Here is a 26,101-nt window from a genome sequence, read left to right as displayed (position 1 = left end):
ACTTCGGAAACGTGATTAATCCACGAGAGGTGACTGTCGATGTATAAACCTAGATTTTTTACACATTTCGAATACGCTATCGGAACGTTGTCGTAGAGGATGGGCGCTAACGAGCTGTAATCGAGAAGGCCGCACATATATCTACCACCAACAATGAGAGCTTGCGATTTCGAAGGATTCACCAAAAGGCCAAAGGAATTGGCCCAGTTGTAAATCGCAGAGAGATCCACGTTGATTGCCGAAATGGCAGCCCCAACGTCAGCAACCCTCGTATGGCGATATAGCTGCAAGTCGTCTGCATAGAGATGGAAGTGTGAAGATATTGATTGAGAAATTGTGTTTATAAACACAGAGAAGAGGAGAGGAGAAAGTACGCCACCCTGTGGAACACCCGCAGTGAGGTCACACCACTCAGAGAAAGACTCTTCGTAGCGAACCGACTGCGAGCGTCCACGGAGGTAAGAATTAAACCACTGAATTACCGAAGACGAGACATTAAGAGAGGATAGGATACCGAGAAGAATGTCAAAATCAACTGAATTAAAAGCATTGCTGAAGTCCAGTAAAACCAAAATAGTAATTGATTTCCGCTCCATGGCCAAGCGAATATCATCGGTGATTTTCACCAACGCGGTGACAGTGCTGTGACCTGGACGGAATCCAGATTGATACGGACTCAGTAGGTTATTCGAAGAGAGGTAAAAAGAAAGTTGTTTTTGAACAATGCTCTCGAGGACTTTGGAAAAGATCGGAAGAATAGAGATGGGACGGTAATGGGATAAAGAAGAAGGTTTTGCAATTTTAGGCAAGGGTAGGACATGAGCCTTTTTCCAAAGTGACGGAAAGGAACTGGACTCAAGAGAAAAATTTATTATGTGGCAAAGGATAGGAGCAAGTTCCTCCATGATAAGTGTGAACATTTGAAGCTGCAGATTATCACATCCTACTGCCTTAGTGGAAATGGATTGAAAGGATTTTTTAATATCCCGCTTAGCAATTGGTGTAAAGGAAAAAGAAGTATTTAATGGCTTAGAAAGATTTGAGAGATGATTAAGAGTAGAAAGTTTGATGGTGGCATCGAGCGTGACTGGAGGCTTGGCAAAATGCGCATTGAGTGCGTCAATATTCGCACTTACGGTATTCTCCTCAACACCCTTACCGATACCAAGAGACTTGAGAAATCGCCATACTTGTGTAGAATCGAGATTAGTTACGGAATTGTGAATGTGGCGTCTCTTTGCATCCCTACACAGGCGACTGCAACGGTTGCGAAGTTTTTTGTAGACTGCCCAGTTTTCCTCAGACGAGTTCTTCCTATACCTCAATTTCGCTTTATTGCGCCTACTCATGAACAACTTAATTTCATCAGAGAGCCATGGTGCAGGCAAGTGCCTAACCCTGATTCTCTTGAGAGGTGCATGGTTGTTGTAGAGATCTAATAGTAGGTTGTTAAAGGCAGCAACTTTACTGTCGATGTCATTGCAATTGTAAACAGACGACCAGTCCAGATTACCAGCATCAATCTTCAAACGCTCGAGAGCAATATCTTTGAAACTGCGTAGTAGGAGAAATTTAGATTTGCGTCGAGGACAACGAACTTTGTAAGAAAGGTAAATAAGGTCGTGATAAGAGAACGAAGCTGATAACTGTCCATGCGTTGAAACTTTGGAAGGGTCAGAGACAATAATAAGATCTAAGAGAGAAGGAGTAGAGTGAGGAGCACGATGAGTCGCCCCCAAGGGAAGAGGGTGCATGTTTACAGAAGAGACTAGAGAGAGGAATCGCTGAGACCGTGCGTCATCCCTGATCAGGCAAGTGTTGAAGTCTCCAAGGATCAAGACATGGTCATATATAGAACATACATTTTCTAACATACTTTCAAAAGATGAGAAATAATCAATGTGACTTGAAGGACTATAAAAAACACCAAGAAGTATCTTGGTGTGCTGGATAGTTACCTCTATAAAGAGGTGCTCAGCAGATTGAGTATATTCGCTTGGTGACTGATCAACGACTGCATGCTTCAGATCAGCACGGAGGTAGATTGCAACACCACCACATCCGCGACCCGTCCTGTCATTTCGCAAAAGTTTGTATCCGGGGAGTGCATATTGCGAGGATGGGAGTGAAGGCTTAAGAAAAGTCTCAGAGATAAGCACAGCGTGAACATGGTCTGAGTCAAAGGAAGATAATAGATCAGGAAAATGTGCGTGAACACTTTGAGCATTGATATGAACGACGTTGAAACATTTAGAAGAAGACGAAAGGGAATAAGCAAGTTGATCGCGTAGATGAGTGGAATCGTCATTATCAAACGCACTAGTAAAGCTTCTATCAGAAGAAACAGAAGAAGAACATGACAAAAAATTATCATCAGTGTCACTGTACATGAAATGCTTTCAATAAGTAATAAAAATCAATAATACCAATAAAATAATAAACAAAGACTAACAAAACAAAAAAAATTAAAAAAAAAATTACACCTAAAATCGTTAATAACTTCTAAGAATACAAAATATAATATTATCAAACTAACCTCCAAGAAAAACAAATTACAGACAATTATTTTAAATCATCAATGATTTGGTATACCTACAACTAAAATTGATGGCCAAAAGCCACAGAGCCAAAGTTCTATTGTAAAGGAGGTAGGTAACATACCAATACATGTCATTGTGTCAAACTTGTCAAAGTCATATCAATGTTATGTTATTATGTTGAAATACATGGTTATACATAATACATAACTAAGTTTAACCAACAAACATAAACTATAATATTAACTTATGTATCAAAATTAACAAACGCCAAACTAAGAAATAAAGTAAAACAGAAAGATAGACTTAAAAATGAGTATGGAATACATCAAAGAATTTTAACAAAGTAAAATAATTAAAAATAAATATTATGCTATACTTTCCTTAAAATAAATAAAGTGAAACATTATTGTTTAGGCGGTTTACGGATCCTCTTGTCCGACGTATTCTTGACCTGCGACTTTGTGGTTTTCACGGCTTCAACAGACTCATCACTAGGCGCTGGTGCCACAGGATACTGATTTATCAACAGACGGAGCTCAGCGACAGTCTCTATCTTCCGACGTGTTTTATCAGACAGCTGGATTACTATCTTGCCTTCTGATGTCCAGCACTGCTTAAGGCCAAAATGTTTGCGAGCACCCAGAAACGCATCATGGCGGGACTTCGTCAAGAATTCAGACAACGTCAACCCAGAACCCTTCAGCAACACCTTATTCTTCCAAACTTCACTTCGATGGCTATGGCATTTGAACCTTATTAAAACTGGACGAGGCTTGCTTTTATTAGCTCCAAGATGATGACAGGTTACTATGTCAGTTGAAATTATATGACTCAATTTCATGGGACCTTTTAAAATATCCAAAACAGTAGCTGAAGGGTCTTTATTATTGTTGACCCCATGAAGCAACAGTACTTTTCGACGAGACATCATTTCGTGTCTGTCCAGGCCCAAAGTAAGTAACTCGATTTGAGTTTTCAAAGTACTTAGTGTACTACACACAAAGGATTTAAATTCAGCAAACTCACGGGATAAACTCGCTATGGTTTTATGTGGGAGATCTGTGGTAGCTGCATTCTTCAAATCTTCTTCGTGTTGTGCCATTCTTAAGTTCAGTGTTGTAGACAAGTCTTCCAGTTGTGCAAATAGTTTGGAGTAAATATCCATGGTGATGATAATTAAGTTTTTAGTTTGAGTGAGTTCAGAGGAGAAATAATTGTTGAAATGAGAGTATTGGAGGTCAGTGATCAACCTGGTATCAATAAATCATAACAATATAAGCTGTATTATATTTAAATTAAAATAAATCTTAGAACACAAATTTTTGTATTGACACTTAGACTACCCTCACCAACACCTGGTATTTTTTTGTCTATTTCTGCGACCGAAACAACTATACTGTTCTCTTTTACTGCATCAGATGGTACTCGTGATGTTGCGTGCTTACATACGGAGCCGAAACGTGGACACTGACTGTACGACTAGTCCACCAACTAAAAGTTACTCAGCGAGCTATGGAGCGAGCTATGCTTGGTTTGTCATTGCGAGACCGAATACGCAATGAGGTCATTCGGGCAAAAACCAAAGTGATCGATATAGCTCGCACAGTTAGCAAGCTGAAGTGGCAGTGGGCTGGTCACATATGTCGCAGAACCGATAACCGTTGGGGTAGACGTGTTCTGGAGTGGAGACCGCGAACCGGCAAACGTAGTGTAGGACGCCCTCCTGCTAGATGGACGACCTGCGCAAGGCAGCTGTTAGTAACTGGATGCATAGAACCGAAGATCGGGTTCAGTGGCGAGCTTTGGGGGAGGCCTATGTCCAGCAGCGGACTGCCGCAGGCTGATGATGATGATGAGATGGTACTCGAGTCAGGTGGAAAGCAAAATTAATAAACATTTACTCACCAGGCATACTAAAAAGAAGAAATTAAAGATACTCATTTTGAATAGCATGTACCGGTCTATGTCATGTGAATCTGATACTGCCCAGATACGTTTTTACGAGACATTTATATGCAGTATCTTTTTGTTTTTATAGCTCTGGGTATGCGGAGGGACTTCGGTTCCCTCTGTATTTTGTACCGCATGTTCCATGGGGAATGCTCTGAGGAATTGTTCGAGATGATACCAACGTCTCGTTTTTACCATCGCACCGCCCGCCACCGGAGTAGAGTTCATCCATACTACCTGGAGCCACTGCGGTCATCCACAGTGCGTTTCCAGAGATCTTTTTTGCCACGTACCGTCCGACTATGGAATAAGCTCCCCTCCACGGTGTTTCCCGAGCGCTATGACATGTCCTTCTTCAAACGAGGCTTGTGGAGAGTATTAAGCGGTAGGCAGCGGCTTGGCTCTGCCCTTGGCATAGCTGAAGTCCATGGGCGACGGTAACCACTCACCATCAGGTGGGCCGTATGCTCGTCTGCCTACAAAGGCAATAAAAAAAAAAGGTGCAATTTCTAGTTTATACTTGAATATGTATGTATAGAGCAGTGATTATCAAACTTATTTCTTTTACCGCCCCCTTTGGAAATCAATTACTTTTCAGCGCCCCCCATTTTTTATAAACCCCTAAAACTTTAAAACCACAATTTCATTAATTTAATTAATAAATGTTGTATTAATTTTAGTAAATGTAGTACCACGTAGTACATAATTATGTATTTTTAGATGCTATTATTATTTCTTCATATTATTATATGTCCGTACACTGCTACAGAGCGGGTATTTACAAATTTGCAAAGTAAAAATGAATTCTTCTCATCAATATGTTTGTTTAAATTCAGAATCACCAAAATAAATTGCTAGTTCACTGTACTATTACTATGCTAATTTATTAGAACGAAACTATTTTTGTTGAATATCTTTCTCATTAATATAAGATTGTCATCATAAGATAATTAAAAATTTATATTTCGACTAGTAAATAATACTACTAACAATAATAACTTATTAAACTACGAATAAGCTAAACCGGGAAATCGTAGAGGATTTCATTTATCTGGGCTCCGTCACAGCTAGTAATGGATCCTCCGAAAAGGACCTCAGAAGGCGAATCAGTATGGCAAAGAGAGCTATGTCTCAAATGGACCGTGTTTGGGCGGATAGAAACATCTCGAGGAATACCAAAAAGCAGCTCGTCACCCCCCTCGTCTTTTCCATGTTTCTCTACGGCGCAGAAACTTGTACTCTCAAGAAAGCCGATCGCCAACGCATCGACTCGTTTGAGATGTGGTACTGGAGGAAAATGCTCGGGATTCGTTGGACAGAACACAGAACCAACGAATCCATTCTTACCGAGCTCAAGCCTTAGCACTACATGCGCGCGGAGAAGTTTCGAGATCTTTGGACATATCGCCAGCAAGAGAGGTGACAATCTGGAAAAGCTGCTGGTAACAGGCAAGGTATGCGGGAGAAGGCACAGAGGCAGAAATCCAATGCGCTGGTCGGACCAAATACGCTCCACTCTCAATATCTCAGTTCAGGTTGCTATCCACACAGCCGAGGACAGGCAGGAATGGCGCAAGATGATGAAGGAGAAAGTTATCAGAGGAGGCCACGACTCTCAGCACTGAGGATTATCGACGCAAGAAGGAAGGAAACTACGAAAAACAAATTAATATCATTTCGTATTATATTTATGGGTAATTTTTCATAGAATTTTAGTTTATAATTTAGAACTGGTTCAAATAAAAACCGCCGACTAAGTCAGCGTTTTTATTATTTGTAATAATTAATATCTATACTTATACTTATTAATATTATAAAGAGGAAAGATTTGTTTGTTTGTTTGTATTCAATAGGCTCCGAAACTACTAAGCCGATTTGAAAAATTCTTTCACTGTTTGGAAGCTTCACTATTCCCGAGTGACATAGGCTATAATCTTTTTTGAGAAAAATTAGGTATCCTTACTAAAACTCCAATAATTTAACCCAAGGTGTAAAAAAAATTTCCTAAAATATTCTTTACGTCGCGTACCTACAAAAACTATTGATGATAGAATAAAATAATGTACTACGACTTTGTAGAAAACATTATTATTTACAAAAAGTGTCGCGACAGCATAAGTCTAACTATTATAGTTATGCCGCAATAAGTGTTCTTTTATTTAAAAAAATGCCACTGGTAAGACACGGAGTGCCCCCCTACCTTCGCCGACTGGTGGCTTCCTACTTGGAGGACAGATCGGTCACGTGTACTGGACACGGTGGGATCGTGCACAGGCTCCCGGTCGTGCGCGATGTTCCACAGGGGTCGGTGCTCGGCCCCCTTTTGTGGAATATCGGGTATGACTGGGTACTGAGAGGTGCCCTCCTCCCGGGCCTAAGCGTAATCTGTTACGCAGACGATACGCTGGTCGTGTCCCGGGGGGGGGGAGTTTTGCTGAGTCTGCCCGTCTTGCTACCGCTGGGGTGGCGCATGTCGTTGGCAAAATCAGAAGATTGGGCCTCGACGTGGCGCTCAGTAAATCCGAGGCCATGTGGTTCCACAGGCCCCGGAGAGTGCCACCTGTCGATGCCCATATCGTGGTTGGAGGCGTCCGTATCGGGGTCGGGGTGCAGTTGAAGTACGTCGGCCTCATTCTGGACAGTCGTTGGACCTTCCGTGCTCACTTTCAAAATCTGGTCCCTCGTCTGTTGGGGGTGGCCGGCGCGTTAAGCTGGCTTCTTCCCAACATCGGGGGGCCTTCTCGCGGACTCAACGGACGCGCCGTCTCTATACGGGGGTGGTGCGGTCAATGGCCTTATACGAGGCGCCCGCATGGGGCCGGTCAATGGCCTTATACGAGGCGCCCGCATGGGGCCGGTCAATGGCCTTATACGAGGCGCCCGCATGGGGCCGGTCAATGGCCTTATACGAGGCGCCCGCATGGAGCCAGTCACTGGCCGTGGGGGGTAGCGAAGTTGCTGCAACGGCCGCAACGCACCATCGCGGTCAGGATCATCCGTGTTTATCGCACCATCTCTTTCTAGGCGGCGTGTGTACTGGCTGGGACGCCGCCTTGGGTCCTGGAGGCGGAGGCGCTCACCGCTGACTATCAGTGGCGGGCTAACCTCGTGCCCGGGGCGTGGCGCGTCCCAGCCCCAGTGTGGTCAGAGCGCGGAGGGCCCAATCTCGGCGGTCCGTGCTGGAGTCGTGGTCCAGGCGGCTGGCCGATCCTTCGGCTGGTCACAGGACCGTCGAGGCGATTCGCCCGGTTCTTGTGAATTGGGTGAATCGTGACAGAGGACGCCTCACTTTCCGGCTCACGCAGTTACTCACTGGGCATGGTTGCATCGGTGAGTTCCTACACCGGATCGGAGCCGAGCCGACGGCAGAGTGAAGGAGGCCTAAAAAGACGACGTGCAAGCTGCTCTGCATACGTTTTACGTATGAGCATCCGGGTGATGGAAGGCCGGCTATCCTCAACCCACCCTGGTTCTGACCCAGCGGGGTATTCCGTAGGATAGACCATTCTAACCGGCGCCATCTAGACGGGCTTCGGACAGCCTGCCGACTGAGAGGGCTGGTGGTTGTGGTGCCGACGACCGTTAGTCCGGCATCCCGAGGGGGAGGGTGATGGGAGAGATGTGCTCCGCACTAAACACTTCACTTTCCCCCCTTTGCCTTTTCATGAGCTCTGTCTCATACGAAGTTTGGATGCTGGTTGTTGAGCGACAGGAGGTTTTAGTCGGTTCGATTCCGACATGCGCCGCTCTCCATCCCCAGTGAAAGGCGGAAGACCGGCGATTTCCACCTGACAAAAAAAAAGTGTGGCACTCGGGAACTGCGGCGGTAAAGCTGTTGCATAACATTTTTTATCAACTTATGACATTATAATTAGACAATGATAATTTAATATTAAAACAATAATAAAACAAGGCCACGCTATATTAAACCTTAATAAAGGCAAAACCTTAACTGTCCCCTTCACACTCATAAGCTAAAGCGCGCGAGACAGAGATGGGCAGACTTTTTATGATTCGCATGCAGTGTGACATCACGCCACGCGCTTATTCACAAACACTACACAAGCGCAACGTGTGAATGTGTTGAACGCGAGCTACATGGTAGGCGAAGTGAGGGGTGTTAGGTTTTTTTCGTTACAGAATTTCATGATTCGGTCGCCGCGCTCAAGGCCCGCGATAAAAGCTATGCAATAGCTTAAAAATGTATGAACTTGTAATAAAATCTCTTTGGCTATACTATTTGTATCTGGCTGGTTTTGGTATCATTAAAAGTTTAAATTCGAAAGAAGATAATTCCAAATTAAAATTAGGAAGATGTGTGATTTTTATTTATTTTTCGTACTGTCGAGATGAGTGAATCTAATGAAGATATTCGATACATTTGAAAATTTTACTACAAAAAAAGTAAAAAAGCAACGCAAGCCGTGAAAAAAATTTGCGATGTTTATGGACCTAGTGCTGTGTCTGTGAAAGTAGCACAAATTTGGTTTAAGCGTTTTCAATCCGGAAATTTTGATGTCAAAAATGCACGTCGCTCTGGTCGCCTTATTACGGATAAAATCGATGCCATTTTTGAAAAAGTGGGGCAAGATCGGCATATCAGTAGTTACAACGTAACTGAAGAACTGGGAATTGACCACAAAATAGTTATGGCGCATTTGAAAAAAACTGGGTACACAAAAAAGCTCACTGAAAGAAACCTAATGAAACGTATACTAATTTGTGATTCTTTATTACGACGTAATGAAACCGAACCATTTTTTAGAAGAAGCTGATAACTGGTGATGAAAGATGGATCACGTACGACAAGAACGTACGAGAAAGGTTGTGGTCAAAGGCCGGTCAGGCTTCACAGACTCCGGTGAAACCCGGGTTAACTCGCAACAAGGTGATGCTGTGTGTGTGGTGGGATTGGAAGGGCATTATACATTATGAGCTGTTACCACCAGGCAGGACCATCGCTTCTGAACTCAACTGCGAACAACTGATGAGATTAAAGCAAGAAGTTGAGAGAAAGCGGCCGGAATTAATCAACAAAAGGGGTGTGGTTTTTCATCACGATAACGCTAGACCTCACACATCTTTAGCCACTCGGCAAAAATTAAGAGAGCTTGGTTGGGAGGTGTTAATGCATCCGCCATATAGTTCTGACCTTGCACCTTCAGATTTCTACCTGTTTCGGTCTCTTCAGAATTCTTTAGGCAGTGTCAGGTTAACATCACGAGAGGACTGCCAAAACCAATTGTCGCGGTATTTTGATCAGAAGCCCCAAAATTTCTATAGCAATGGGATCATGTCCCTACCTACAAGATGGCAAAAAGTTATCGAACAAAATGGTACCGACATACTTTAGTTAAATGTGAATAAATTATGTTGTGAATTTTCTTAAAAAATGCGAAGGAACTTTTTCCCCAATCTATTATTATATAGAAATAAAATAGTAAACAATGTTTACATTAAGTGAGCTGTTTAGGCTTACTATACTATACTATTTGACATTGGAAGGTAATGGGTAAATTGTAAAAAATAATAATCTAAGACAAGTTTTTGAACAATAATTATATACGCATTTCCATTTTATATAAAAATTATGATTCTTACATCAGTAATTTCTTATAACATGCTAGGAAAATGCTTTAAAATGCCCTTATGTTAAAAACAAGAAAGAAAGTAAAGAAAACCTCAATTTGTGTTAGTTTACGTATGTGTAATATTTTAAAACTCTGCATGGTAGTTTTTTTTCTTCTAATGTTTAAAATAATTTCTGGCGCAATGTAATTAAGGTAAAATTGCTCTAATTTTTTAACTATCATCGATCATGTTCCGCAGAAACTTGTTACAACTTGATTGCGTACGGTGTGTGGGCTATCCTACGAAATGTATGTTAAGTATTTTAAGTTTTTATAACATCATACAGGGTAGAAATATAAACTAATTATTCGTTATTGTGTAGTAGGTGAGTTTTAAATGAAATTACAAATTTTACAGCGCCCCCCTAACCCAAATCAACGCCCCTCATTTTTTCCTGGACCCCTTAACGCCCCCCTCTAGGCTTCAAACGCCCCCCAGGGGGCGTTATCGCCCACTTTGAGAAAGACTGGTATAGAGTGTTCATAAATCATGGTCGCCGTGATAACAATAAAATTAATTTCAATAGTAAATTTTGTTGAAACAAGTATACTTTTTTTATTGTTTTTCATTGTTTAGATATAGGTTTTCTTTCATTTTGTATTTCTAATCGCATTGTGCTTGGTGCTATGGAATGCACTTGTATTGTGTGTTATGATTAATTGATTTGTTCATCTGTATAAATTGTAATGTTTTTATAGCTTTATGAAATGAAAACAGTATATCTGGCGTAGTTTATTGATATCACGATATAATCGATTTTAAATTGCGAGTTTATTTTTCATTTGCTGATTGAGTAAGCAGTATTGATAGAAAAACATTTTATTTGCATTTGAAGTCGTCGTGGCCTAAAGGATAAAATGTCCGGTGCATTCGTATATAGCGATGCAACAGTGTTCGAATCCGGCAGGCGGGTATCAATTTTTCTAATGAAATACGTACTTAACAAATATTCACGATTGACTTCCACGGTGAAGGAATAACATCGTGTAATAAAAAATCAAATCCGCAAAATTATAATTTGCGTAATTACTGGTGGTAGGACCTCTTGTGAGTCCACACGGATATGTAGCACCGCCCCGCCTATTTCTGCCGTAAAGCAGTAATGCGTTTCGGTTTGAAGGGTAGGGCAGCCGTTGTAACTATACTTAAGACCTTTAGAACCTATATCTCAAGGCGGGTGGCGTATTTACGTTGTAGATGTCAATGGGCTCCAGTAACCACTTAACACCAGGTGGGCTGTGAGCAATAAAATAAAAAATCTTCTTGTTTCAGATATACTGCATGACTTTATCTCCGTGCTATGCCGACGATGATTCAGATTCAGAGCCTGATGAAGGAGATAGCAGTAGCAACGAGAGTGACTAATTGTGATAATTTTGTCCAATCAATAACTCAATATAATTAAACTATAGAATCTAACTGATCTTGTCGTTTTATTCAAGAATTGATTTTAATTGTTAAGTTAATGTTCTAAGTGAACAGATATTTCATAGCCTACGCGGTATTAGATTAGCTAATGGTTGTTGAGGTCTATATACATCACAGCGTGAATACCACAACTATTAACGCACCCCTTAAATCAGAGCAAATTATGGTTCACACTATAAACTATAACTAGAACTAGACTATAAACTATAACTAGACGATGACGAGGACGAGGTTTTTTTTTTAGTAAGTGGCTTAACAACGCCGTCTGCTGAAATAGCTTTAGTGTTACTGTGTCTTTAAATAAAACAACATTTTCTAAAAATAAATCGTAGCTAGATCGATTAATTGCCCCCGAAATCCCCTGTATACTAAATTTTATAAAAATCGTTGGAGCCGTTTCCGAGATTCAGATTATATAGAATTGCTCGTTTAAAGGTATAAGATAAGATATAATGAGCCAAAACTCGTTTAGGTAGTTTTAAAGGAGTAGGTAGGTATGTAGTTTCCTTCTCTTGTTTCCTTTTCCAATCTTTGTCTCGAAGGGGTCGAACACTTAAGTGGAAAAACAATGATGATGTTTGTCAGCTTTTATGTTCATCACCGTGTGACGACCGGGCGATTCAATTCGGCCCTAAAAGCTTTGTTAAGCTCCCTTCGTTTTTGGAACTGATTTTTCCGACTAATTTCAGATTCTACGATCAATTGCCCAATATTATGTAGTCAACGATGTCGGATCGTTTGGTATAAACTAAAAAAATTGGTGTTGGACCAACTAGTACAATGAGGGTAAAGAAAAAGAAAGAAGAAAAGGGATAACTTACCACGCACATAAATAATAAAAGGTTGAATATTTTCATTTTTGCCTATGCGCTATGTACACGTTGTTAACAGCTATAGTATTTGAATTACATTCGGTGAAATCGCTGTTTATATACTGGAAAGTACTAAAGAAAGCGTCATAATTAACTGTTGATGTTTTGACAGGTGGAAGCGACCAGGTCTACGTACGTGGTGACGTGATTTAATTGATTCACACTGGTTCGTGACTACGACAATACATATAAAATATATACTAGTTTTATCTTCTTGGGACACGGCTAAAATGAAAACAATTTTCGTTGTTTAGCCTCGCTTTTTTATTGTACACAGGTCCGTGGATATAAAATGAATTTTTTTAAGACTCATATTCGAAGACGCAAAGGCGTTCACGTCATAATTGTCAACTGGTGGTAGGACCTCTTGTGAGTCCGCACGGGTAGGTACCACCACCCTGCCTATTTCTGTCGTAAAGCGTTTCGGTTTGAAGGGTGGGGCAGCCGTTGTAACCATACTGAGACCTTAAAACTTATATCTCAAGGTGGGTGGCGCATTTAGGTTGTAGATGTCTATGGGCTCCAGTAACCACTTAACACCAGGCGGGCTGTGGCTCGTCCACCCATCTAAGCAATTAAAAAAAAAAACTTCATACAATATAGACGCTAAGAGAACTGACAAAGTGGGATATGGTCAAGTGTCAGGACATACACGTAGTGGGTTGCGACCAAAAATTTGTTTTAGGCTACCCCAATTAATGGTAGATTGATAGACCACTCCTTCTTTCTAATGACCATTTCACACAAAGGAAGACAAACTACGCGAAGCCATCGATACTACCTTCGTGAAATTCGCTTAAAGTTTACAATATCCTTGGCATCATAACAACAGTAGAGTCTATTATTGAGTGTGTACAGTTTATCGTATCATTATACGAGGGCTGCACTAAAAGTATCGGGAATGGAATATTTTGTCTGTTCCTGTCATATTAAAATCTTTTTAATTGAAAACTCCTTGCTTTTAAAAATTGAATACCATTTATTTATTTAAAAAAAGATTCTCGGTCTTGTCACGAGGTTTTGTCAAACTTGTTAGTTGTTGAGAAAATGGAATTGACTCGAGAAAATTCAAGAGCGATGATTTATTATGACTTTCGAAGTGGTTTAACACAAAAACAGTGTGTTGACCGGATGATTTCTGCATTTGGTGATGAAGCCCCATCCAAAACCACAATTTATCGCTGGTTTGCTGAGTTTCAACATGGACGTGTCAAGCTCAGTGATGATCCCCGTCAAGGTCGTCCAAAAACTGCAGTCACCCAAGAAAACGTTGATGCTGTGCGTAAGCTGATTGAGGAAGATCGACATGTGACATACCGCGAAATTCAGGCAACTTTAGACATTGGCATGAGTCAAATACAAATAATCTTGCACGAACAATTAGGTGTAAAAAAGTTGTTTTCACGATGGATACCGCATTCGCTCTGTGAAGAGCAAAAAGCGGCTCCCGTTACTTGGTGCGTCAGAACTCTCAAAAGATTCCATATATACGCGTACGAACCCGAAACGAAAAACCAGTCACGAGTTTGGGTGTTCGAAAATGAGTTAAAGCCAACAAAAATTGTTCGTTCACGGAGTGTTGCAAAAAAAATGGTGGCCACGTTTGTCTCCAAAACCGGCCATGTTACGACTGTTCCTCTTGAGGGACAAAGAACGGTTAATGCAGAATGGTATGCTAGCATTTGTTTGCCACAGGTCGTTTCTGAACTCCGTAAAGAGAACTGCAACCGCCGCATCATCCTCCATCACGACAATGCGAGTTCTCACGCCGCGCACAGAACAAAAGAGTTTTTAGAGCAAGAAAACATAGAATTATTAGACCATCCGCCGTACAGCCCCGACCTAAGCCCTAATGATTTCTATACTTTCCCTAAAATAAAGAATAAATTGCGTGGACAGAGATTTTCATCACCTGAAGAAGCTGTAGACACCTACAAAACGGCCATTTTGGAGACCCCAACTTCCGAATGAAATGGTTGCTTCAATGATTGGTTCCATCGTATGGAAAAATGTGTCAAATTTCGCGGAGAATACTTCGAAAAGCAATAAATACAATTTTAAATAGTAATGTTGTGTCACTTCGTTAATTCCCGAAATTTTCAGTGCCGCCTATGTATATTATGTGCCTAAAGGAAAATAAATAAATTATATGTGCCATATATGATTTATTACTTAGTCTGGCCATAAATACTGTTACAATTAAAAATAAAGAAAATATTACATTTGAATTTGGAATCTGTCATTTTTATATAATTGCTCATTGAGTTTTCTCATGTTGGCGCCAATACATTGTACAATATTTTACGATATTAAAATGGAGTGGGGTGATAAAGAGAACCGAATGGCTGTGATTGCATTACACAAAGTAGGTATGGAGCCAAATGCAATTTTTAAAACTCTCCATACGCTTGGTATTAGTAAAATGTTTGTGTGCCGGGCTATTAATAGGTGCAATGAGATCTCCTCTGTTTGTGACAGAAAAAGATCTGGCCGTCCACGTAGTGCTCGTACGAAAAAGGTGGTCAAAGCAGTAAGGCAAGGAATTCGAAGAAATCCTGTCCGAAAGCAAAAGATTTTATCTCGGGAGATGAAGATAGCACCTAGGACCATGTCGCGTATCTTAAAAGATGACTTAGGACTTGCAGCCTATAAGAGACGTACTGGTTATTTCTTAACTGATAATTTAAAAGAGAATAGGGTGGTAAAATCGAAACTACTCCTGAAACGGTACGCAAAGGGAGGTCATAGAAAGATTTTGTTTACAGATGAGAATTTTTTTTACAATTGAGCAACATTTTAACAGACAAAATGACCGTATTTACGCTCAAAGCTCTAAGGAAGCTTCCCAATTAGTCGACAGAGTGCAACGTTGGCACTATCCGACTTCAGTGATGGTTTGGTGGGGTATTAGCTATGAAGGAGTGACTGGGCCATACTTTTGTGAAAAAGGTATCAAAACATCGGCACAAGTGTATCAAGATACCATTCTTGAGAAGGTAGTGAAGCCCCTTAACAACACCATGTTCAATAATCAAGAATGGTCCTTCCAGCAAGACTCGGCGCCAGGCATAAAGCTCGGTCTACGCATTCTTGGTTGGAAACGAACGTTTCGGACTTCATCAGAGCTGAAGACTGGCCGTCGTCTAGTCCCAATCTTAATCCGTTGGATTATGATTTATGGTCAGTTTTAGAGAGTACGGCTTGCTCTAAAGCCCATGATAATTTGGAGTCCCTAAAGCAATTCGTACGCTTGACAGTGAAAAATTTTCCCATGGAAAGAGTGCGTGCTTCTATTGATAACTGGCCTCAACGTTTAAATGACTGTATTGCAGCCAATGGAGACCACTTCGAATAAGCTTTTTATAGTTTAAATTGTTTTATATTTATGTATTAAACTAGCGACCCGCCCTCGCTTCGCTTCGGAAACATTAAAACACACATGAAACCAAAAAAATAAAATTTTTTTATTTTAAAAAAAGTTGCCTATGTTCATCATTTTTTTTTTTTTTTCCTACCTATGCTGATAGCCTTGAGAGGCTATTTCAGCTTCACCCTAACGTTAGTAGGTGAGCTCGCGGGGCTCAACCGGAGAGTTGCTAACACTGACCCTAGCAAGAGCAGTGCTTCGCAGAATCTACCACCGGATCGGAAACGCGACCCACTGAGAAGATCCGGCGAGAAACTCAGTGGGCTGTGTCTATGGGTTAGTTCGCTCGTCGAGCCCTTCGTCGCAAGTGACGGGTTCGACGAGGACGGTGACCGGTGCTTGTGGTGCCTAAAAGCACCGTTAATGGATCAGGAGGATCCGTAATGACGTGCTTTGGGCGACGTCGACGGTTTACCATTCGGTCTACTGGGTCGGGTATGTAATTTCCAGCGGCTACGATGAGAGGGTTCTCATGTCGTGCCGCCTTCTCAAAATGGCGCAGCGATGCCGACTGTAGATACTTACTAAAAGAGTCGAGCTCCAGGTCGTCGTGGAGATCCACATTCCTAAGGAACCAAGGCGCTCCGACGGCTATCCTGCAGAATCGTGATTGAATAACCTGAAGGGATTTCAAGTTGGTGCGGGCTGCGTGAGCGAACACTACGCTTGCATACGTCATGACGGGGCGTATACAAGTTTTGTAGAGAGTTACCTTATTACGGAGGGACAGTTTGCTTCGACTACAAAGCATTGGATAGAGTCGTCCTAGAATAAACGCGGCGCGGTCGCGTACCGTTTTTATATGGGGACGGAATGTCATCCCTCTGTCGAGGGTGACGCCTAGATATTTGACCTTCGAGACCCACGGTATGGGCTGGCCAAAGAGAGTGATGGGACTAACGGCGGAGGTGTTTGCGCGCCTACTACGGAGTGGGATTCTCGAAGTGATGTTCGGAGGGCGACCCCTTTTGAAGAGCACCGCTGCGCTTTTCGTGGGGTTGATGTCTATTCGCCACTTCCGGAACCACTGTCCCATGGTGGCTACTGCGATCTGGAGTCGCCGATGAAGCAGCGACATCTTCCTACACGAGTAGTAGATAGCCGTGTCATCGGCGAAGAGCGCTAGATGGGTCTCCGGAGACCGGGGTATATCATTGATATACAAACTAAATAATAACGGGGAGAGCGCGGAGCCTTGCGGGACTCCGGCGGTCAGTTGACGGGGACGAGAACGAGTTCCCTCAACTCGATATCGAAACGAACGGTTCGACAAGAAGTCTCGTATGATGAGCACGAGTCTGTCTGGCACTCCCATGTTGTACAGTTTATAAATTAAACCGTTGTGCCAGACTTTGTCGAACGCCTTCGCGATGTCGAAGAAGAGGGCGCCGGTCGGGATTTGTTTACGCCTATTTAGTCCTATCAGAATGTGCTCCGTGAGGCGGTGCACTTGTTGTACGCACGAGTGTTTAGAGCGGAATCCGAACTGTTCGTCTATGAGAATTTTGTTCGCGGTAACAAAATCCCAGAGGCGTTTCCTAAGGAGCCGTTCGTAGATTTTTCCTATCGTCGAGAGGAGACTAATCGGACGGTAACTAGAAGTTTCGTTTGTCGGTTTGCCCGGCTTATGTATACCGATAACGTCCGCTTCTTTCCACACCGCGGGAAAGATGTAGTGCGTCATAGCGGCATTTAAAATTGTAGCCAACATTGCTATCAGTTGGACTGGCAAAAATTTTAGCGCGCGCTGTTGTGGATGCCGTCGGAGCCTGGTGCCTTCCTAGGTTGGAGGTTGTGGATCGCGTCTCTAACTTCGTCCGTGGTAATGGGGGGTAATGCGTCCGAGGGCGGCAGGGAAGCTCTGCGCTCGACCTCCCTGTCGACTAACTCGGTGTGTTCGGGGTCCGCGTGTTGAGTGCTGGTGGTGCACTGCTCTTGCAGTGCATCGGCCAGCAGCTCAGCCTTGTCATCGTCATCGAATGCCGGTGGTTGGCCTGAAGGGCGTAAGAGGGGAGGCATAGTAGCGGTAGTTTCGGATTTGAGAGTCCTAGCTAGTCGCCAGTATGCTTGGTGGGAGGGCGCGAGTTGTTCTAAATAACTATGCCAATTATCGTTACGCGCGTCGCTTAATCGGGAGTGGACTTCGCGTTGTAGACGACGCATCTGAATCCGGTTTGAATGCGTGGGAAGACGATCGTAGGCCCGGATTGCCGCGTTCCTAACTCTTAAGAGATTCCTAAGATCGGGGGACAGTCTGATGCGGTGGAAGCTGTCCTCCACATCGACTTCTTTAGAAGATCTAATGATCGCGGAAGAGATGTGATCGGTAATGATGTTTATGGATTCGACGATGTCCTCGGGGGATGGATTCGAATCCGGGCCGTAAGGGAGGATTGGCGGAGCGGCGTCGGCTAGGCACGTGCCCAGCTTATTCCAATCCACCATGGTCCTCGTAACAGTGACTGGGTTGTGAGGGCGACCGAGCTGCATAACGACAGGTCGGTGGTCTGAGTCGAGCTCTGACATTGCTTCGATGGAACGCAAGCGCAGAGTTACGTTCCTAAGCAATGCCAGGTCTATAGTGCTCGGACGGAGCGCGATGTTATACGGATAACATGTTGGAGTTGGGGGACCGACTATTTCAAAGGTGAGGTCGTCTATAAACGCGTCGAGACGCCTACCGTTAACGTTTGTACGATGGCAGTTCCACCTAGTGTGGTGGCAATTTAAATCGCCTGCCAGGATGACAGAGTCTCCCATGCCGAACAGTGACTCGATGTCACTGCTCAGGAGGGGCTTGTCCGGGGGGAGATAAACGGATGCGATGACGATCGGCTGGTGTCCCGTCAGCGAGATACGGCACACTGACGCCTCGATATGTGAGAGCGAGGGAGTATCGAGAGGGACAACGTGCAGGGCCCGCCTATAGTAAATGGCAGTCCCGCCTTTGGAGGCGGTGAGTCTGTCATTCCTAACCATGACGTAATTCGCGACTTTCGGGTCACGACGCGAGGGCTTCAGACAGGTTTCCTGCACTAATAGAATATCTACAAGATTGTCGCGGAGGAATTCAAAAATTTGATCGCGTTGCCGCGCGAGTCCGTTAGCATTATAGAATGCTAACGTAAGGGAATACGGTTTTTCTCTACCTTTTTGCGCCATTGGTTACCGGTAAAGATTTTATAACGTACGCGACACGGACTCGTAGACGTCCATGTGATCGAAAGCGGCCGCGAGCCGCTGTTCGGGGGTTACCGACCTACGTATCGCGTCTGCGAACGATCGCAGACGGTCGAAGTTGACCGCGGTGACGAAGTCACGCACGAGCACGAAGTCGTTGACGGCAGAGGGTTGCGGGGGACGGAAAGCGGGCGCGGGGCGAGGTGCGAGCAGGGGCTGGGGCGCGGGGCGTGTCACGAGCGGGGGCGGGGGTGCGGTTTCCGTTCCCGCCTTCGTATACGGCAGCGGCTTTTTCCACGCCGAGACCGTGGGAACTGCAGCCGGCACGAAGGCGGGTTTCGGCACTGAAGGTGCCGAAGTCTTTGGGCCGACGGTTCGCGGAGCTGGGTGGGTTGGACGTTTTCGCGGAGCCCTGGGACATCCACGGTAGTTCGCGGGGTGCCCTTGCTTAAGGCATAGGACACAGCTGGGAGGTTCGGTCGCGGTTTCCCTATCTCTAACGCAATCTAACGTAGCGTGATCGCCGAGGCATTTCACGCAGCGGGGGCGCGCGTGGCAATTACGCGCCGAGTGGCCATAGAGTTGGCACCTGTAGCACTGCCCGGGAGTGCCACGCTTGTGGGGGGCTTCGATCGAGATCCCGGATAGGCCGCAAATTGTCGTGAGACATGCGATCTTCTTTTTGGCCTCCGGGGTGGGTTCTAACGCCACGAGTATCATATTATAGGGCTGTTTGCCCCGCCCGCTGTGCATCCGGTGCACACTAACTATCGGGAGGGCCTGAGCGGTCAGATCCTCCTTAATGTAGTCTATTTCTAGCTCCTTAGGGACTCCGCGTATTACTACGCGGAGCTCGCGGTCCTCCTGAAGAGCATAGGTGTGGAAACCTATGTTCTCCTTTCGGAGGTATGCTGAGAGGGCCCTATGGTCGCCCGGCGTTGCGACCTTGATCTGAATCCCATGCGCGACGTTACGCGCATGGGTGTAGTTGATTTTATTTGCCTGAAGGGCCTGGGAAACGCGGTTCCACGCAGTTTTTTCCTGGAGAATCAGCGGGGGCGGGGCAGCTGCTTTAGGAGCGGGCGCGGGCTTGGGACGCGGCGGCGGGGTTACGCGGCGAGCGGAGTCCGACTCCGGTGTCACGACTACCTGCGGGCGGGAGGCGGTCGCGGATTTTGTCTGCTTCGTCGTGGAGCTCCGGGACTCCACGGCGCGAGTACGCTTTTTACCTCGCGTTACGGTTTGGAACCGTATCCCATCCGAAGTTCCAGGCTGAGGGCTTGACGCGGATTCGAAATCCATCTCCGATTCGGTATCGGAGCCTGAACTCGAAACGATCGAGGTCGCGACGGACGAGACGCGCGATGACGTAGTCGACGCGGGCGCGGGGGTGGGGGTAGCGCTAGGCGCTTCGTGAGTCGCATCGTCGGAACGTGCGCTCGAACTTAACGCGGCGGCGGGGGGCACGCGGCGTGCCTCCGAGGCACGTTTGAGATACGCGGCGACGGACGCGGGGGGGGAGGGATTGCCACGGGCGGCCCTATACTCTAGGTACTCGGCCCTAATTGACGGGTACCTATCCCGGAGGAACCCGACAATATCCCTAACATCTTCTTGCTCCATTTCTTCGGTCTTCTTGCCCGGGGGGGGCGGCCCCGGGACTTTTGTTGAACTCGCCGAAAGGCGAGGCCCCGGATAGGATTTGTAACCCCCCTGTGCTGCAGGACAGCAAGGAGCAGGGGGGGGGGAATGCCTATGCCGTGAAAACGGCAATCGGCGGGGAAAAGGAAAGGAACCCGCTCGGGCTGTATAGTGCTACAGCAGGCAGAATCGCGAGCGGGGGTCTAGTCTTGAAAAAGACTGTTGTTTTGGGAAGGGTTAGGAAATCGCTAGCCTGTGAGTGCCACAGGAAGCCTGATCGTAGCGATTGGTTGCCTTGAAAAAGACAGTTGGTATGAGGTGGGTATTCACGGTCACAACACTATCACGCACAAATGTGTATTCCGATGCGTAGGTCGCAAGCGACCAACGGATTGGAAGGCACGTTCACACACAACCGAGTCGTAAACGAGAATGTATTCACGGTCACTAAACTGTCGAGCACAACTGTGAGTTCAGAGACGTAGCTCGCAAGCGGGCCACGGATCGGAAAGCACGTCCGCGCACGACCGAGTCGTGAGCGAGAATGCGCCTATGTTCATCAGGGACAATGTCGGCTTCTAATGGAAAAAGAATTTTTCAAATCGGTCCAGTCGTTTCGGAGCCTATTCAAAACAAACAAACAAACAAATCTTTCCTCTTTATAATATTAGTATAGATATAGACTAACACACTGTAAAAGTAATAAATGTTATTTGCCATATAATTTTTTTTGTTTACCTTTGTAACAGTATTTATGGCCAGACTAAGTATATGTGCCATTATCGTACCATACATTTTCATTTACTAAGAGTTACTAAGAGATTTAAGGTTAGGCTATTTTCATTCGCGGAGCCTGTTAATTGGGCTTACAGTAGAAAAATACTTTTTCTCATACCTACGCCGAAAGTTCGGTTTTTCTCCCACTGTACAGGGAAGAAAGTGTAACTTTTCCTCTCTGGGTACAAGTGCGCATGCGCGTTAGTGTCTACGTCCGCTCTCACGCACCTAAAATTCTCTGCCATTGTTGTGCTTGGGTAATTTACAATATTGTGTTTAGTGTAAAAGTGAAATAAACAAAAGCAATAAAATTTAATAGTTAAATATTAAACAAAGATGAGTTCATCAGACAGTTCTTATTCAATTAGTAGTATTTTATTTAAAAAAAAAAAAAAAAAAACGGTTGTCTGTAAAGTCGGTTTACTGACGATAGTTGAACGTGACAACGTCATAAGAAAATACTGATGGAATGGTTTCATTTTTCAAAAGAAAATTTTAATTTTATTCACGTCACATACATTACATACATCACATGGAAAAAGTAAAGCACGTATTGATTACCAATAGCGGGTGTTTTTTTTTTTTTTTTTTTTTTTATTGCCTTTGTATGCAGACGGGCATACGGCCCACCTGATGGTGAGTGGTTACCGTCGCCCATGGACTTCAGCAATGCCAGGGGCAGAGCCAAGCCGCTGCCTACCGCTTAATACTCTCCATAAGCCTCGTTTGAAGAAGGACATGTCATAGCGCTCGGGAAACACCGTGGAGGGGAGCTCATTCCATAGCCGGATGGTACTTGGCAAAAAAGATCTCTGGAAACGCACTGTGGATGACCGCAGTGGCTCCAGGTAGTATGGATGAACTCTACTCCGGTGGCGGGCGGTGCGATGGTAAAAACGAGATGTTGGTATCATCTCGAACAATTCCTCAGAGCACTCCCCATGGAACATACGGTACAAAATACAAAGGGAACCGAAGTCCCTCCGCAGACCCAGAGGCTCCAAATGTGTATTCGAAATAAGACAAATACTTAAAATTATTATTGTGTATTCTCTGAGAGGGTTTCCTCTTTTGTTTTAGACATTTGGCTGTATTTATACGTCTCATGTTTCTTATAATTAAAAAATGACAGCGAGTGATTTATTTTTATATATTAGATATTTATCTTTTATTACCACTTTCCAAATTGATCATTTAGCGCAGATAGGTATCCTGCTTATATCTGCTGCAAAATAGTCAAACGTTGCAATTTAAAGGACGATTAAGATGCTATTAAAAAAAAAAACACTAATCGGTAAAAATATACTGCAGCCATGTTTTCTTTACTATAAAAAAAACAAAAACTTAGGATGTGTTCACGAACGAATACATTTTTAAAGGAATAAATAGCACCGTGTTTAAAACACGCCTGCAAAGTTTATAGATTTTCAAAAAAGCTTGGTGTCGTAAGAACTGTTGTGAGTCTCTACGGCTAGGTGATACAATTGGGCCTATTTCTGCTACGAATCAGTAGTGTTCTGATTTGATGGGTTAAGGGAACCAGTGATACGAAAGATTTTATGATTCAACCGCATGACTCAAAGTCGGCGATTTACACGCTGTAATGTCTATTGATACTGGTAACAATGCAACATCACGTTTCTTTTTTTTTTGGTCAGGAGGAAATCGCCGGGCTCCCACCCTCCACTGGGGATGGCGGGCGAGGCATGTTACAGTCGAACCAACTAAAAACCTCCTGCCGCTCAACAACCAACGTCCGAACCTCGCATGAGACAGAGCTCATGAAAATGCAAAAAGGGGAGAGTAAGGCGTTTAGTGCGGAGCACATCCCTCCCATCACCCTCCCCCTCGACCACCAGCCTTCTCGGTCGGCAGGCTATCCGGAGCCCGTCCAGATGGCGTCAATAACATCACGTAGGTGTCACGTAGGTAGTAGCCCATCATTCCATCTAGAGTATTAAAATAACAATTATCGATTTGGAATTATATTTTCAATTTCGGGCATTTGCTTAGTAATTAAGGTTTTTTTTTAGTTACTTTTATTGTAACTTGTTTTGTTTTCTGTATATTCTTCATCGATATGAACATTATGATGAGCCTTTTTTTAAATTAAATACTCGATATTAAAAAATTCCACTTTTTCTTTTTTTTTTTTTTTCCTACCTATGCTGATAGCCTTGAGAGGCTATTTCAGCGTACCCTAGCTTGTGTAGGTGAGCTCGCGGGGCTCAAACCGGAGAATTGCTAACACCGCCCTAGCAAGAGCAGTGCTTCGCAGAATCTACCACCGGATCGGAAGCGCGACCCACTGAGAAGATCCGGCGAGAAACTCAGTGGGCTGTGTCTGTGGGTTAATTCGCTCGTCGAGCCCTTCGTCGCAAGCGACGGGTTCGGCGAGGACGGTGACCGGTGCTTGTATTGCCTAAAAGCACCGTTAATGGATCAGGAGGATCCGTGATGACGTGAAAATTCCACGACATTAACGCAAAGTTTTATACTAGTTAATAAAGAAATTAAGGGAGTAGAGGGGGAAGAGGTCGATCGAAGAAGACATGGGTGGAGTGTGTGACGATATGACAGAGAGAGGAGTGAGTGTTGAGATGACGGCTGATAGAAGATAATGGAAGAGAAAAATTACGTGTGCCAACCCCACTTAGTGAGATAAGCTGGAGAAAAAGAAGATAAGCGTCTAAAGTTATATTATGGAGACTAGGTGAGTTTTTTTTTTTTTTTTCGGGTCGTGGTCCGAACCTCCCACGAGGTCCCCGCGCCTAGGGGACGCGCGGGGTATGTGAGACTCAACGATCTGCAGGTGTTGAGCAGATCGCGGGCCCAAGGATTTTAGGGCCCACCCACTAGACGACTCCCCTAACATACTAGGTGAGTATATTCTATACCTTTTTTAGGCCGCGAATGTTTGTTTATGAAATACATATTGGGTATTTTACGCACGCGTTTTACCTGAAATTAAAACGCCAACAACATCGTTATCGTTATGAAATTAATCGTTATGAAGTTAGTCCTTATGGGATAAGGTGATAAAAAAAAGAGGAATAGAGAAAGTAACGCTCAAATCGATCGGAAGATTTTATGAACAATTTATCAGTATTATCTTTTATAACTTACCACGCACATAGTCAAGAACAGATTGAAGATTTTCATTTTTGCAGATATAACATGTGCACGTTATTAACAGCTCTTGTATTGTAGTTAAATTCAATGAAATCACTAGTTATATACTGGAAAGTACCGAAGAAAACGTCATATTTAACTGTTGATGTTTTGACAGGTGCAAGTCATCAGTCCACATACGTGTTAACGTGATTTACCGTATTCACTTCGATTACCTTAAGTGACGTCACGTTCAATAAATATAAGTTATACACTATATAAATCATGTTATTTAAATTTAATCTGAAGCATTCCTTAAATGAATTGAGGTTTAAATAATTATCAACGAAAACATGAGTAAACTCTGCAGAACTGGTCATCGTTCTCGTCGAACACGTCGCTTGCGACGCAGGGCTCGGCAAATAAATTAACCCACAGAGCCCACTGAGTTTCTCGCCGGATCAGTGGGTCGCGTTTACGTGGTAGATTCTGCGAAGCACTGCTCTTTTGCTAGGGTTAGTATTAGAGAGGTCAGGTTTAAGCCCCGTGAGCTCACCCTACTAGTTAAGGCTACACTGAAATGGCTTCTCAAGACCATCAGATTAGGTAGGAAAAAAATATTTTGCAGAAACTTAGCGTGAACGTAGGCAGTAACCAGATTATCATATTAATACACACAATTATTCTATTGAAGATGTATTGTGACGTAGTTAGAGATGGACCGGGTGTCTAAAATAGTTGTCAATAATCTTTGGTAATGCTAAGATTTTTACCACATGTTGAAACGGTACAAAGCTCGCACCTATTACAATTCTGACCATTTCACATCCGAAATGCATGGTGTCATCCCAAATACATTCAGAGAATATAATTCACATTAAATATTAGGAGGGTAAAGTCGATGTTAAAGAAGTGTGGCAAAATCGAAAGTTAAAGAGACAAAAGGGCAAGGGATTTGAGTTTCCAAGTCAAACATCCCCCGGGGAACGATTCTCAGGTTCAAAACTTTACAAACAGAATTTACACTGCTGAGGTTTTAGACCGTTTTAGTCGTAAAGGAGGATAGCGATTGTCGTAGAATTGGAATTCGATTCATTAATATTTAATTTTTAAAGGATCCATTTGATGACAAAATTTGCTATTTTTTGTTGTCATTATTATGGACGGTTGGGCCAACTTAGTGACAAGGCAAGACAAACGCTGACACTCTTATTTCTTCTTCTTCTCGCTCTTATACCACATTATGTGAAGTCATCGAAGAATATCCTGTTATCATACTGCATAGGGATTTAGCAAATTATTATTTGCGTAATTACTGGTGGTAGGACGTCTTGTAAGTCCGAAAGGGTAGGTACCACCACCCTGCCTATTTATGAAGTGAAGCAGTAATGCGTTTCGGTTTGAAGGGTGGAGCAGCCGTTGTACTGTAAAAACTGAGACCTTAGTACTTATGTCTCGAGGTGGGTGGCGGTATTTACGTCGTAGGTGCCTTTGGATTCCGGTAACCACTTAACACCAGGTGGGCCATGAGCTCGTCTACCCAC

The 26,101-nt window shown here is 43.8% G+C and overlaps 1 long non-coding RNA gene across 2 annotated transcripts in view; it reads left to right on the top strand.

Moving 5' to 3' along the window:
* Nucleotides 1–21,716: 21,716 nt before the first annotated feature.
* LOC119630301 (uncharacterized) overlaps nucleotides 21,717–26,101 on the top strand; it is a 69,684-nt gene continuing 65,299 nt past the window's right edge. For both annotated transcript variants that reach the window (XR_009976229.1, XR_009976228.1), the window contains exons 1-2: nucleotides 21,717–22,016; nucleotides 23,105–23,360. This is a non-coding gene — a long non-coding RNA (uncharacterized LOC119630301). The remainder of the gene's footprint in view (nucleotides 22,017–23,104; nucleotides 23,361–26,101) is intronic.

Source organism: Bombyx mori, chromosome 23 (assembly GCF_030269925.1).
Source record: "Bombyx mori chromosome 23, ASM3026992v2".
Classification (NCBI taxonomy): domain Eukaryota; kingdom Metazoa; phylum Arthropoda; class Insecta; order Lepidoptera; family Bombycidae; genus Bombyx; species Bombyx mori.
This window is presented reverse-complemented; position numbering and strand designations above follow the sequence as displayed.